Source organism: Rhopalosiphum padi, chromosome 2, assembly GCF_020882245.1.
Source record: "Rhopalosiphum padi isolate XX-2018 chromosome 2, ASM2088224v1, whole genome shotgun sequence".
Classification (NCBI taxonomy): Eukaryota; Metazoa; Arthropoda; class Insecta; order Hemiptera; family Aphididae; genus Rhopalosiphum; species Rhopalosiphum padi.
In genome coordinates this window covers 91,292,484-91,305,956 of record NC_083598.1, presented here as the reverse complement: position 1 = coordinate 91,305,956, position 13,473 = coordinate 91,292,484, and positions in this window count along the sequence as shown.

The window sequence follows — 13,473 nt, the reverse complement described above, 5'->3', positions numbered from 1 at the left end:
CAAACGACGAACCGCCGTCGCACAATCTCTCGATCGATTGTTTATAATATTTATTATACGCGTCGTATACGTCCGCCGGCACGCCGAGTCCACAAATCAATCGATTATCTGCGGTATACTACCTATGTATAGTTTATACACTACTATTATGATAATATTATTATAATTTATAATACTATAATAGTGTGCGGAACCTATGTTTTATTGTTCTTATTTTTTCTTATCCGCTTTTGGACAATCCTTATATGCATAATATATATAAAATGATTAAAACGTGTAATATAGATATGTCATAGGTATTGTTACAGCTTCGCACCGGCACCGTTCAATCGATTTGTATATATATAGATTTAAGACCGATGTATCAATATTATAATATAATTTAAATAATATATTACATATGAGGTATCTATTAAGCATAACATTAAGCTATCAATCAACACTTAATGGTATACGAATATATATAGTTCTGTGTTATTGTATTATGTTATGGGCTTATGGTATAGTATTGGTATTTAATACCTTTAATATATTTATATAATATACAACGCGCGTACTTCTATATGATGTAAGGTAATACAGTGTGAAAAATTTATATATATATTACTTACGATTTTAGGTTTTAACACGAAACAATTAAACAGTTTTCTTTTAACCTGCAATTTCAGTCACAAGACTCAAATCACCTATATACATAGATCATATAGATGCGAACTTAAACGATATTCCAGTCACCGAGCCATTGATCATAGGGTGTACTGTTTCAGCATATGCCGTATGTTATTATATTGTTCTGATATAAATATTTTATCACATGTTCATAATTATTATGATGAAAAATGTTCACGCGGTAAACACAAGTAAAGAAATAAATAAAATCTCACATGAACGCATTATAGTGAACTCGCCAGAATATAATATTTACGAGTGTGTACGAATGATGCAGCATTTTATATTATTGTATACTACGTAGTAGACGTTTGAACGTTTTACAAAACAAATTGTATCTAACTATATATTTTTACCGCTTCTTTTCGGCGCACGCCTACGTCGACGCGTGCGATAGTATATTTCCTCGTTGTGCTGCAGAGAGTTCACAAAGAGAGTGTCTATGCTTAGCTATATACGAATAAGTATTTAGTATATATTTGTATATAGGTACAACCACAGCTATGTACTGAAATAGGTACATACAATGTACGACAATGGAGAATTATTAAAACGAAATGCACTGACAGAACAAATAAACGCAAATACTAACAATCATGGTGTTTCGGATTTTTTTTTAACACCGTTGAATTATAATATTAAGGTTTATGAAACACGTAAAATATTATTTTTTTTTTTTATGTTTATTTGTGGTAGGTAGAGGCGTAATCGGGATTTTTTTATGGGGGGGAGGGGGCTAAATATTTTTAACTTGAGTTATTGAAAATCAAAATCAAAAATACTGATAAGTGATAACATATTATATTATTAACGTTGATTTGCTGTATTGACTATTTTAAATAATTAAAAATTTTAAGATGATTTCTATATTTAAATTTAAATATTTCAAAACAATATAGAAAATACGTCCAATGGGGGCCCCTTTTAGCTCCCTTTTAGCCCCTTTAGCTCCCCCCTTGGCTACGCCACTTGTGGTAGGTACATTCGATTTCAATCCATTGCACTATAACTTATAAGACCACTTATATATCTATAAAACAGTGTTATTGCAGTCTCTCGTCAATATTATAACTTATAGTAGACTATAGGTGCAAGAATAATGTATAATGTACATATTACAATACTCAAATGTCAAAGGATTATCTTAAAACATAACGCATTCCCACTAAGACTGTTGGAACTTAATATAAAGACAATAATATTATATTGACATGTAACGACTAAATCGCGTAGCAGCCGCGTAGGTATTCTAATAAAGTAGTATAAAACTATTACAATATGTTTAGGTATATATACATATATACCTACATAATATACGATATGATATATACTACATATAAAGTTACCTACTCGGCTACCCACTCGGTGTACGCATTCAATAATCGTGATCCGATCCTATAATAGTACAGTATGAAATCCTTTGTAGATCCGTTTGCCGGCAGCGGAAAACGAGTTTCGGTAATTTTTTTTTATGTTTATAGCTATACAACAACTTAACTTTATTTTACATGAGTGCAAACACTGCACACTCACGACGACTATACCCACGTTGTAGAACCTAGCTGCTGCTGTGCAATTATACTATGTATATTTTATTATAATTACACATTTATTGGCGTACATATAATATAATTTTGCTAACCAGTGTCATATTGGCAATCATTTAATATAGTGAATGGCACCCGAGGGAATATTCAGGTTTTCAAAAACCTTGATTATTATTTTGGGTGGCCTGAGTTGTACTACAGCACTCAGATTTATCTATCAAATGTGGTAAAAATAACTTTTGAATTAAAAGACTTTTATCCTCTGATGAAGTGAGCAAAGTGAGTGCTTGATTCAAGAAACATTTTAGCTTTTTAATTTAGTAGGTACTAAAATATAGTTTTGGTTTAGAAAACAAAAACAAATAAATTATTGTCATCAATGAGTTTTCTTACATAGGTATTACACAAGTGTATTATTATAGTATTACGCCCCTGATTTCAAATGCCTGCATATTACACACTAATAACAGTTATATTAATTATTAGTTATACTGGTTACCAAGTAAAATTGTTTGTATTAATATTTTTTAAACGGAATAACAAGTAAGTGTAATGAATATATACGGCTTAATTGATTTATACTTCGACAATTGTTTACGTTTACAAAAACTTAATATAATATATCATTATATCATAATATTACTGATCAAGTTGCAGACTAAAACAGTGAAGTATTTTGTAACTAGAGGTTCCAAATTAGTTCTTCGAGTAATAATTAATAATTATTATGTATACATCTATACGACCATATACAGTATGTCTAGAAAGTTTGAGTCATAAATTGGTTTGGGATATTTTTCATTATATTACAATAACATGCGCATGCAACAATTTTATAGAATATGCAGTAGTTCTAAGAATTAAGATTACACTAGGGCCTTCAAAAGTCCTATGTTTGTACCACGACAAGTTTAGGATTTCATGACTTTTTACTTTTTAGATACACTCTATAATATTATGAATTATGATGTAAGTATATAATTATAAAAATACAATGTTTTAATATTTAGTTGTATTAGTTGTATTACAGTATCGTGATTTTTTTTAAATTATTCATAAATTAGACCTTGTTAAATTATGCTTACAATATTATTATTATTGTTATTATTATATCGATAATTGATAAATGACCAGAAGGAAAATATGAATCATTTTTAAGTTTTAATACCATTTTATTTTACTTTATTACAACAACGACCATCAATCGTGTATTACCAAGAAATTACTTCAATATAATATTATATAATATATATACTAGGTATATCGCTGTATAGTTTTGAAATAATCTAAAAAAATACAGATGTTGAAAAATATACTCTGGTTTTGGGCCAAATTGCGTAACAAATATGGTGAAAATAATATATAGGGGTTGCTATTCCATAATACCAATACGTTTAATACGTGAGTGAATTCCACACAAATATTTATCTGTATCACGTTATATGTATGTATCAGATTATCATTAATCTTGAGAAGAGCATCGATTATGTATCTCAATTTTAAAATAAAAACAAAATGTTGCACGCATGATCGATTGCAGTTGCGATAAAAAAAATTATATATATAGTCTAAACAGAATGTACATAATGTATAATTATTATAATTATTAGCATCGTGAGGTCTTGTTGTAACAATATATTATCTTAATACGATGCTATATCGAGAAATGTATCAGCAAATCTTACAGCACAATTGCGATCGAAGTTTATATATAGCGACAACGCCGACAATAATAATATTTAGCAAGTATATATTATACGATATACATGTGATGCGTGAGCGTTGCTGTGCGTGAATATTAAAAACTGGTAATCTTGCAGGCCGCCCAAAAGGGCGAAGTCGCAATGATTAGATTCGCATTGAAATGCGTTCAAGGGATTTAGAAAAAATATATTTTACACGCACAGAATATTTTTTTTACAACAATAACAATTATAATATAAGGCGTAATAATTGTATAATGTACGTAATACTACGAGAGTGCTATTGTTTCTCGGCGTGTATACGAGAGCGTACACAAACGTTTAGAAAACACGATTCTGTGTTCAGTGTTCACACTATATAAACAGACACGCTGACACATGTGTTAAGTAAATTCTATATAGGTGGGCCCAGCCACTTGTAAAATATATCGACCGACTCGTAAAGTCGTAACACATAGTATAGAATATGCGGTTTGACTCGGTGTATTGAAATCCTATAATATAATAACATTATATACTTACGAGTTACGACGGTACACATAGCGTTGTGAAATGGCGACGTATCCCCTAGTTTGTACAATATAATATATTATGAAGTTTCCGTGCAGATATTTTACAATAACGATCATTCGAATGTTGTGATAGACTGGTGCACCCCGATTTCTATCGATCACTGCTATGTTATACATAATGTATACAAGGTGACTAAAAATACGAAGCGGATAAAACGTTATACCTATTTATGAGTTTTTAACAATACGTATGTAAACTATAGTCTATTATAATTAAATTATTAAATATATAAATTATATAATATATAGGGTTTTTTATGCACATTTCAATATTTCTATTTGCAGATAACATTTATATTAATATTAAGCTAATTTTTCAAGTCATTATTGTTACTAGACAACTATCTATAATAGAAATACACCTTATACGGTAGTTATGTTTATGTGATTGCTCAAAGGGTTTGAAAATACGTTGCACTTGTTTACATACATTGTAAACTGAACACGGATTCGGGGATTTGAAAAACAAAAACGGTTAAATTTACGGCGTTATAAAAAATATAAATGTTTATTGTTTCCGGCTATAGTATAATAAGGATCGTGTACGTGATAACCTCCCCTCATCCGAAATATAAATATAAATATAGTGCGCGGTCAATGGGTGGTTATCCACATTATAAATTCAATTCGTAACTATTATATAATAGTTATACATCGTATAATATGTACATTATACTGGTGACATATTGAATACAAATCTTTTGACAAATTGTTTTCGGTACAAATTCAATCGGGACGTGTGTCGGCGCGCGTCTGGATCTGAGTGTATGTGTAATTTTCCTCTTTACATAGTATACAGTATACGTGTAAACGTAGTGATGTATACATCGTGTACGGTATTCCCACTGCAGTATAATATTTTTCGAACAAACGTTTGGGACTTAACGCTCTCGAAATTAAACGGACAAACCACGGTGGCGCATACAGATGACGACAAACATACATCGGCTGGAATACGAAATTCAATAGCTGTAGCTGTAGTAGGTATAGTACCATTGATATAAATGCTAATATTTATAACCAATGGTAGTAGATACCTATAGTAACTACACAGTTTATAATATTCTGATTGAATGTATATTACGATAGAGGTGTAAACCATTCAAATAATCTCATATCGCTGTTATTATTGTTATAGCCCAAACACTGTAATTATATATATTAATAATGTATGTAAACTGTATAAATAAGCATTCTGTCGTTTCCTTAATGTATTTTTTTTATTTTTTTCATCACGTGTTCCGGTGTTCGTTACAAATCGTTTGTAGATTGTAGGTACATTGTTTTATTTCGTTTGTCGTACATCACTTACACAATATTCGGTTGTATTACTTGTATAGTTCAATAGTTATATCTTATTTTATGGCCAATCTATAACAATATATTATTATGTTTTATGTTTGAGATTTAACCGATAAGTTGGCGCGCATAGATGATACTTTCTCGATAGTTTATCATCATCAATACGTATGTAATATGTAAATATGCGATAACAACGCACACGGGTATATTTTGCTTCTACTTACCTATATTATGCTCGTGTAGTCGTGTATTACAATATGAAGCGGATATTGTGTTTTGTGTACCTATAAGATCAATATCAGTGACAAACCCGTGCGTGCAGTAGCCAGTATATAGACTTTATTTTCGTTTTTAGAAATCTTTATAAGCTGCTGCGTTTTTATCACACGTTGCGTAGCTTGTCATAAATAGCACAAGATATTTATGTAGGTGTACATGTTTCATAAATTGACGATAGAGTTATTGTTATTATTTGGGTACCTAAACATTTTCAATTTTATTTAAAAAAAATAATTATTTATTTTTCCGTGAAAATTATTATATTAGAATCTAGGCGGAGAATTACCTTATTTTTGGTGGTGTAAGACCATATACTTATGGAATACATTTATAAATAAGTATTACTGTATTAGGTATCTAATTTAAAAATATCAGAGTTGCAAATATCTACATCTTGTGCGACTGTACACAAATTATACCATGTATATCTCTTAGAATACATATTATATGTAGTTGGCAAGTGCAATGTAATGAACTAGTGAAGACTTTTTAGACGTTTTGCTTGATGTGGATAAATATCGACGTTTGTCGTCATCGCCATCGTTATTTTAACGGAGCTACCAAACTGTACTGTCTGTACATAATATATTATATAAACATTTTACGTAAACATTACGATATGGGTAATATAGGTAACCGCAGTACCTATACTTATCCATATGATTGAAGTGCCGACGTTTCATCGAATGTAATTTATTTTAATTCATTCAGCGTCGTTTGTTAAATCGCGTCGTGTCCAATGTCGTCGTACTTCTAATACATACTATTATTTTACACAACAAAAAATACACCGACTTGCAGTGGTATTTCAATGCGGTGCGCGTGCTTTGGAACCGTAAATATATTTTCATATTATAACTATAATAAATTAATATATATTTACCTATACTTAATAACAATATTTATTATAATAAATACATCATTTCAATTTTATCTTATTGTTATAGTTGTTACTTGTTATAGACTTACGGAAATATATAGTGAACCTTCCGAACAGACACTCCAAATCCAATGTGTAGAAAATATAGAGCAAATAAGGAGACATCACGATACTGTCAATACTACATCACATCATGTAATATGTGAATCTAGCTCCTTAGTCCTTAACTTTTCTAAGATAATTCTAAACAAGGGAATATAATTATATAAAATATGTTAAAGTGAGAGACTGAGAGAACTATAAAAAATCGGCAATCTTCGAATAGTTCGAATACCTATGTCTAAAACCAGTTATAAGCCGGAGTTAGACGTAAACCTATATTGATAAAGTACTGGCTTTTGTTCATACCGAAATTGTTATCTTTGGCTCACCTTTTTAAAACAAAAGTTGTTGATATATTTAAATTATTTATTAATAAAATATTTATTATAATAAGTTTTACATATATATTATAACATTATAACTATAAGTCTATAGTCTATTAGTCTATAAAATATTAATTAATATGTATAAAATATGTGTCACCAACGTTTAATATAATATTATGATTCATCACTACTATATTGTCTATATTAAATTAAGGAAAATGTAGTTTTGACACATGTATAGGATATGCTATCATGCGATTATTATATTATTATTTATTATCATGTATAATATTCGCACGTCAATAACGATTTAAATGACTTTTATTTTCATTGGAGATTGTTGATGTTGCATATTATATTTTATATCATAAAACTAGCTGTTAACAATGAATCTTGAGTTTTTATCACTGTATAGTTTTCAATTATATTTCAGACCATTGTGCTCCGTCAGCAAGGTGTGGCTCATCGTGGATAATACCTGAAATGGCAATATCGATTTCAAGTGATGCCCCGTTCAAAATTTGTGGCGTGAAATTCGAAAACCACAAGTGTACGGAAAAACAATCAACGTCATTGTTCGTGGTCTATCGATGCGTGGTTTACAATAGTCCTTTAGGTACAGTTTACATTGCACGGTGGCGTGTCTTTGAGTGTACGCTCAATAGATCATTAAAAATATGATGATTATAGGTGGGTATGTATCAACAAGTTACCAACTAGACACGATACTTACTCAGTACTCATGAAGTGTAAATATTCATAACCCGTTGGTAAACGGTAAAAAGACTTAAGAAGTCAAAAAATAAAATAAATTAAAACTGAATAATATTATTATTAAAATGACTTCCAAATTTTTACCAATAAAAAACATCCAATAAAGTATTATCAAAATTCAAAATATTAGTTCATACCGCGTTATAATATACCTAGGTACAATAGCTATTATTTTTTATATTTGCCGAATTGTTTGATACTTAATAAATAATTATATACATTGAGCGACCCACTCGAAACCTACAACTGTACCGGTCACTCCTTCATAAATTGTTTTCTGTTTTTGTCCAGAATTTTTTCTTCGGCCCTTTTTTCCACAGACTTTTTTTTTTAATGTTGAATAAGGTAGTATCTTGAATTGTAGCAACGTATTGTTTGAAATCGATGTCCAGTATTGTATCACGTGTATTAAGTTAAGCAATACCTATGCGTTTTATTGCAATAACTGTAGCTCATGTCAACATAATATATCATATCGTTTGAAAAGTTCAATACTGTAAAAACTCCGTGAGCCACACCTCTCAGTCGGTGATGGGACGCATTTCAATCGTCGTTTGTTGATATCACATATGACGCTCCCTGCAACTGGTATACGCCGAGGCCTGAATAAACTTATGCCATAGCCATACCTACCGTAACGTAATGCTTTGTTAACCGTACCGGAAAAATGAACATGCGATATTGTGTGTGAAGGCTAGTCAAAATTACTTTACGAAAATTTCACTTCATTTCGGAAATCAAACTATATTGGCTTACAAATGGGTATTGAATTTTTATAATTTTGTATTACACGTCTTACGATTTCTATGCGTGTACACTACATTATTCGTGAAATGTTTTTTTGTACTGCTACAAATATATTTATTATATACAGAACATTTTATCATTCAATATGTTCACAGTAATCGTTCAACGTGTGTAAAGCAGTACCTAATGTTCGCTTTAACATTTTTCATTTTCTTGTAAAAATGGGCTTACCTTATACTACTTACTTCGATTTGTAAATTATAATTTAAGCGATAAATGCATTGATTTTACATTGACGTTTGCGTGTATTTTTTTTTTTGTATCTATAAACACTTTTTGGGGCAATAATAATGCTTCAATTTTCAAAAATGGCGTGGTTTCTGTTAATTGATACAAGTTTGGACTTCAAGGGGTCAAAAATAAAAATTAAAAGTTTATTTTATAATCGGAGAGAAATAATTAAGGAAAAGTGTGGATTTTTGAGCAAATCGAATTTTCAACAAAATCGATTTTGTGTTTTTGGAGTACCTAACTCAAAAACGAATAACCATACGTAGATACTTGACATTTTCACCAAATATTTATATTGTCGCTTTTTATTTGCGATAATATTTTCAAAATATTTATAATATTTTTGAGCTATTTATAGGCATAAAAATATTTTAATTTTTTTAGTTTTTTTTTTTTAAATATCGATTAAAATAATTCACTGTATCAACATTTTTGATAAATTACTTTAATAATAATATCATGAAATATGCTAAGTGATATAGGCTGAGTAGACTGACAGACCATCTCCCCTCAAAATCATTTTTCGTATGCAATGATACATCATTGAATTCAAATTTAACACACCTATAATAGTAACCCACTTGACATCTAATATACAGCAGAGGGGTACCCACTTGCCTACCATTTTTTTTCTCTAACAATATTAAAAAATCTTATATTTTTAATCATGAACAATATCAATAAAATATTTTTTGAAATAATTTACTATGAATTTTGTTACCAAACATCTTCCACTCTTACCAGTAAGGTCGTGTCGCACGTACCAGCACGTGTTTGACATACGTATATATATATTTCATAAACATTTCATTATTTGGTATTTGAGTATTGCTTATATAATTAAATTAAATGATCCGTTATCACTTTATCAATACTATGTCTAACCTCTAACCAGTCTAACCACTGGTCTTATTGCAGTGCATCGTCGGAAATTTTAAATATCAAAAAATATAATATTATTAATATGAAATTATATTGTAATAAATGCAGGAAATTCCAGTATCTTCTGGCATTTAAACCCAATAAATTAATAAAAATTAGCTAAGGGAATACGTGCGCTCATAAACAAATGCATTTAAAAACTAATTAGCTATAAGCCTATAAAATTAGATTAGCATTAGCCTTTTTTCCGGCACCACAGATGACAGACCACAACAGAATATTTGTATAGGTAATAGGTATAAACGTATATAAAGTATGCAATGTGTTTCTTTTTAAAAAGATACACCAAATATTTCAGTTTGGGAGGAAATAGAAAATATCTAAATACACATCTTTTAATGATTTTCAAATTGTTATATCGTTCAGTAGTATAATACATTTTTTTAAATATCAACAGATGTTTTCAATAACAAATTTGGATAGACCGAATATATTTTTACCTCTCAACCATGGCTCCAAACCTAATATTGACTGAATGACAACGAGCAGATGTTTTAGTTTAAATCATTGAATTTGTCGGCAATTATCTCCCTCAAAAACCCCATATCAATCTGAAGTCATGGGACTAAAATATTCATGTTACCTTTAAAAGGAAACATAATATTGTATAATATGTATTATACTATTATGTATATTATACGAGTAATAGGCACCTATATAATTTTTAATTTTTTTTAATTCAGAACTATTATAATAATTTATGTTAATTGTTAATTAACTATGATTAACTTGTCAATGTTTTTTGGTTTTCATAAAACGGGGCCGCTGATATTTTTAAGTTTGTACACGCCTAAAACATACAGATAGGGATACAGATAGTGTTCATTCATAAATTATTTTATTTTTATTAAACGTACATCGAACACATAAGATCTCTATATATAGTATACACATTAGTTATATTTTGTACATACCTACATCGTAATTATTAAACTATTTACTACAGCATACTAGATGAAATATTTATATTAATATAATAATATATAATGAGAAAGAGACGAGTGAAATAGTTGAATTGAGAAAAAAATACGAACAATATCCACATCGAGTTGCGGATGTGCATAGTGCAATGGAGGTATGTAATATGCGAAACAAATCATACGATTTGGTTTTACGTTTGTCTGATAGTGAAATTCTAACGTACATATAGCTGTAATAAGTACATAATATATTATTATATACCTACAGGACAATTATTTTCGATCAATACCTAATTGGATAATGGATTTTGAAATCAATTTACGACCATGGCGTTTTTTCAGAACTTCACTTTCTTTTCGTACCCCGTTTATTCGCTTATGATATTTATAAAAAAAATAAGAGGTAGGACAGGAGGACAGGTACTGTATATTCGTTTTTTTTATATATGTATGCAATGAAGATGGTTTTGTGCGCAATTGCTATTTGCTATTCTGTACGTTCGTTTCGGTATATTCTTTGAAATATAAACGATATTTACACTTATACAGCTATACCACGTTTATTATAATATTTCGAAATTACGACTGATCTGGACGTATCTACACGGCTACATAGTACACATTCCGTTTTATGAAGTTTTTTAAGAAATAAAAGTTTACACGTCTATAATAATTAATAAAGCAGGTAAAACAAATTAAAGACGATCGCAATGTGTATTTAACACAGAATTATAATATCGTAGTTCAAATAATACATCTCAAAACCGAAAAACTGAAAGAATGAAAACATTTTTTTGAAATATAAATACGTCATTATTTCATGATAATTATTCATCGATAGATAGTACAGAATATAGAATATATAGTTTTGATGCGCCAGTATAGGTTAGGTTTTTTTTGTATTATTTATTAATTTATTTGGAACAACTGAAAAGTATCGTTTTCGAAATATTTTTGTATAGCTCCTTTTAACTTTTTCAAAACAATTCTTGCTTCTTTTTAGTGAAAGTTTGAAATACCATTAAAACGATAAGAATGTTTTTAAAAATGATTCAATTATCCGGTACTTGGTGATTCTAATAAACGGTTGATTCTATAAACCAGTGATCACATTAAGCGGAACTCGCTGTATATTTTATTTTACATATTTTGCCACAAGTACATATTTATACATATTTCTCAATAATTTCATTTTTTCTTACATATTTCGACAATTTATTCATTAAACGATCCATTCAACGAATTTAACACATGCATTTCACCGAATAGCAGAAACTACCCGATCAAAATTTACAAAAGTAGGTGAATTAATAATTAATATCTACAGTAAAAAATATATTTTTAAAAGCTCCTAGCCGTATTGAAATATTTAAAAATATGTACCTGGATTTAAGCCTCCCTCGACAAACAATCGTAACCAGATGGGGAACTTGGTTGAATGCCGCTAATTATTATGTTCTTTTGAATTTGAATATTTAAAAATGCATGTTATCATAAATTTTAATCAAGATAGGTTATAGGTAATTAATATTTTTATTTATACTTTATAATTTTTATTACCTTTTTCTAAATAATTTTACTATTTAAAATATAATTTGTTTCATTAGAAACTCATATGGATATATTATATAATTAGATATTAATAAATAAATCATATTAGTAAAATACATATTTTGAATATTTGTAGCACATATTTATGTAAATATTTTGGTTTCATAAATACATATAAATCCGAGTCTTGTTATAATAATATATAATATATTTAACAAACTACCAGAAAAACTAGGTATTCATAAAAGCTAGTATTAATAGGTTTGGGCCGTTTGTTGTAGAATACTGGGCCGCCTAATTCCCAGGCCGCTCCTGAACACATCCATATAATAATATAACCCACTCGAAATTGAATGTATGTACTGCGGAATGATCGTGATATAAATGATTTTAACTTCTAATGAACATAAAAAAAAGTCTTAAAAATACAATTATTGAAGTTCATTGATTGAACTATTGTTATACGTTTAAGAATATCCAATTTTGAAAATCTTCATAAAAAAAAATTACCATTGTTTTAATTCTAATAAAAACAATTTATAAAAATTCTTATATTAAATTTAAATAAATAAAGTTAAACATTTTATTAACTAATTAGTAATTAACTAAGTAGAAAATAGTTTTAAAATTTTTGTGTTTATGTCGAATAATAAGTAAAAAACCAAAACCTAAAAATTATGGCTACACGGCGTTATAGTTAGGCTATTTCTCTACATTACTGCTGTGAGCTTGTTTCTTAATTTATCATGGCCCATGGGTAAACACTTAATAATGCTGAATACATCTGTACCATAGGCGTGCGCACGGGTGCAGTCTAAACGGCCTGTGCCGTACCTGTGGCGGTTTCCCAATTTCAAATTCAAAGTAT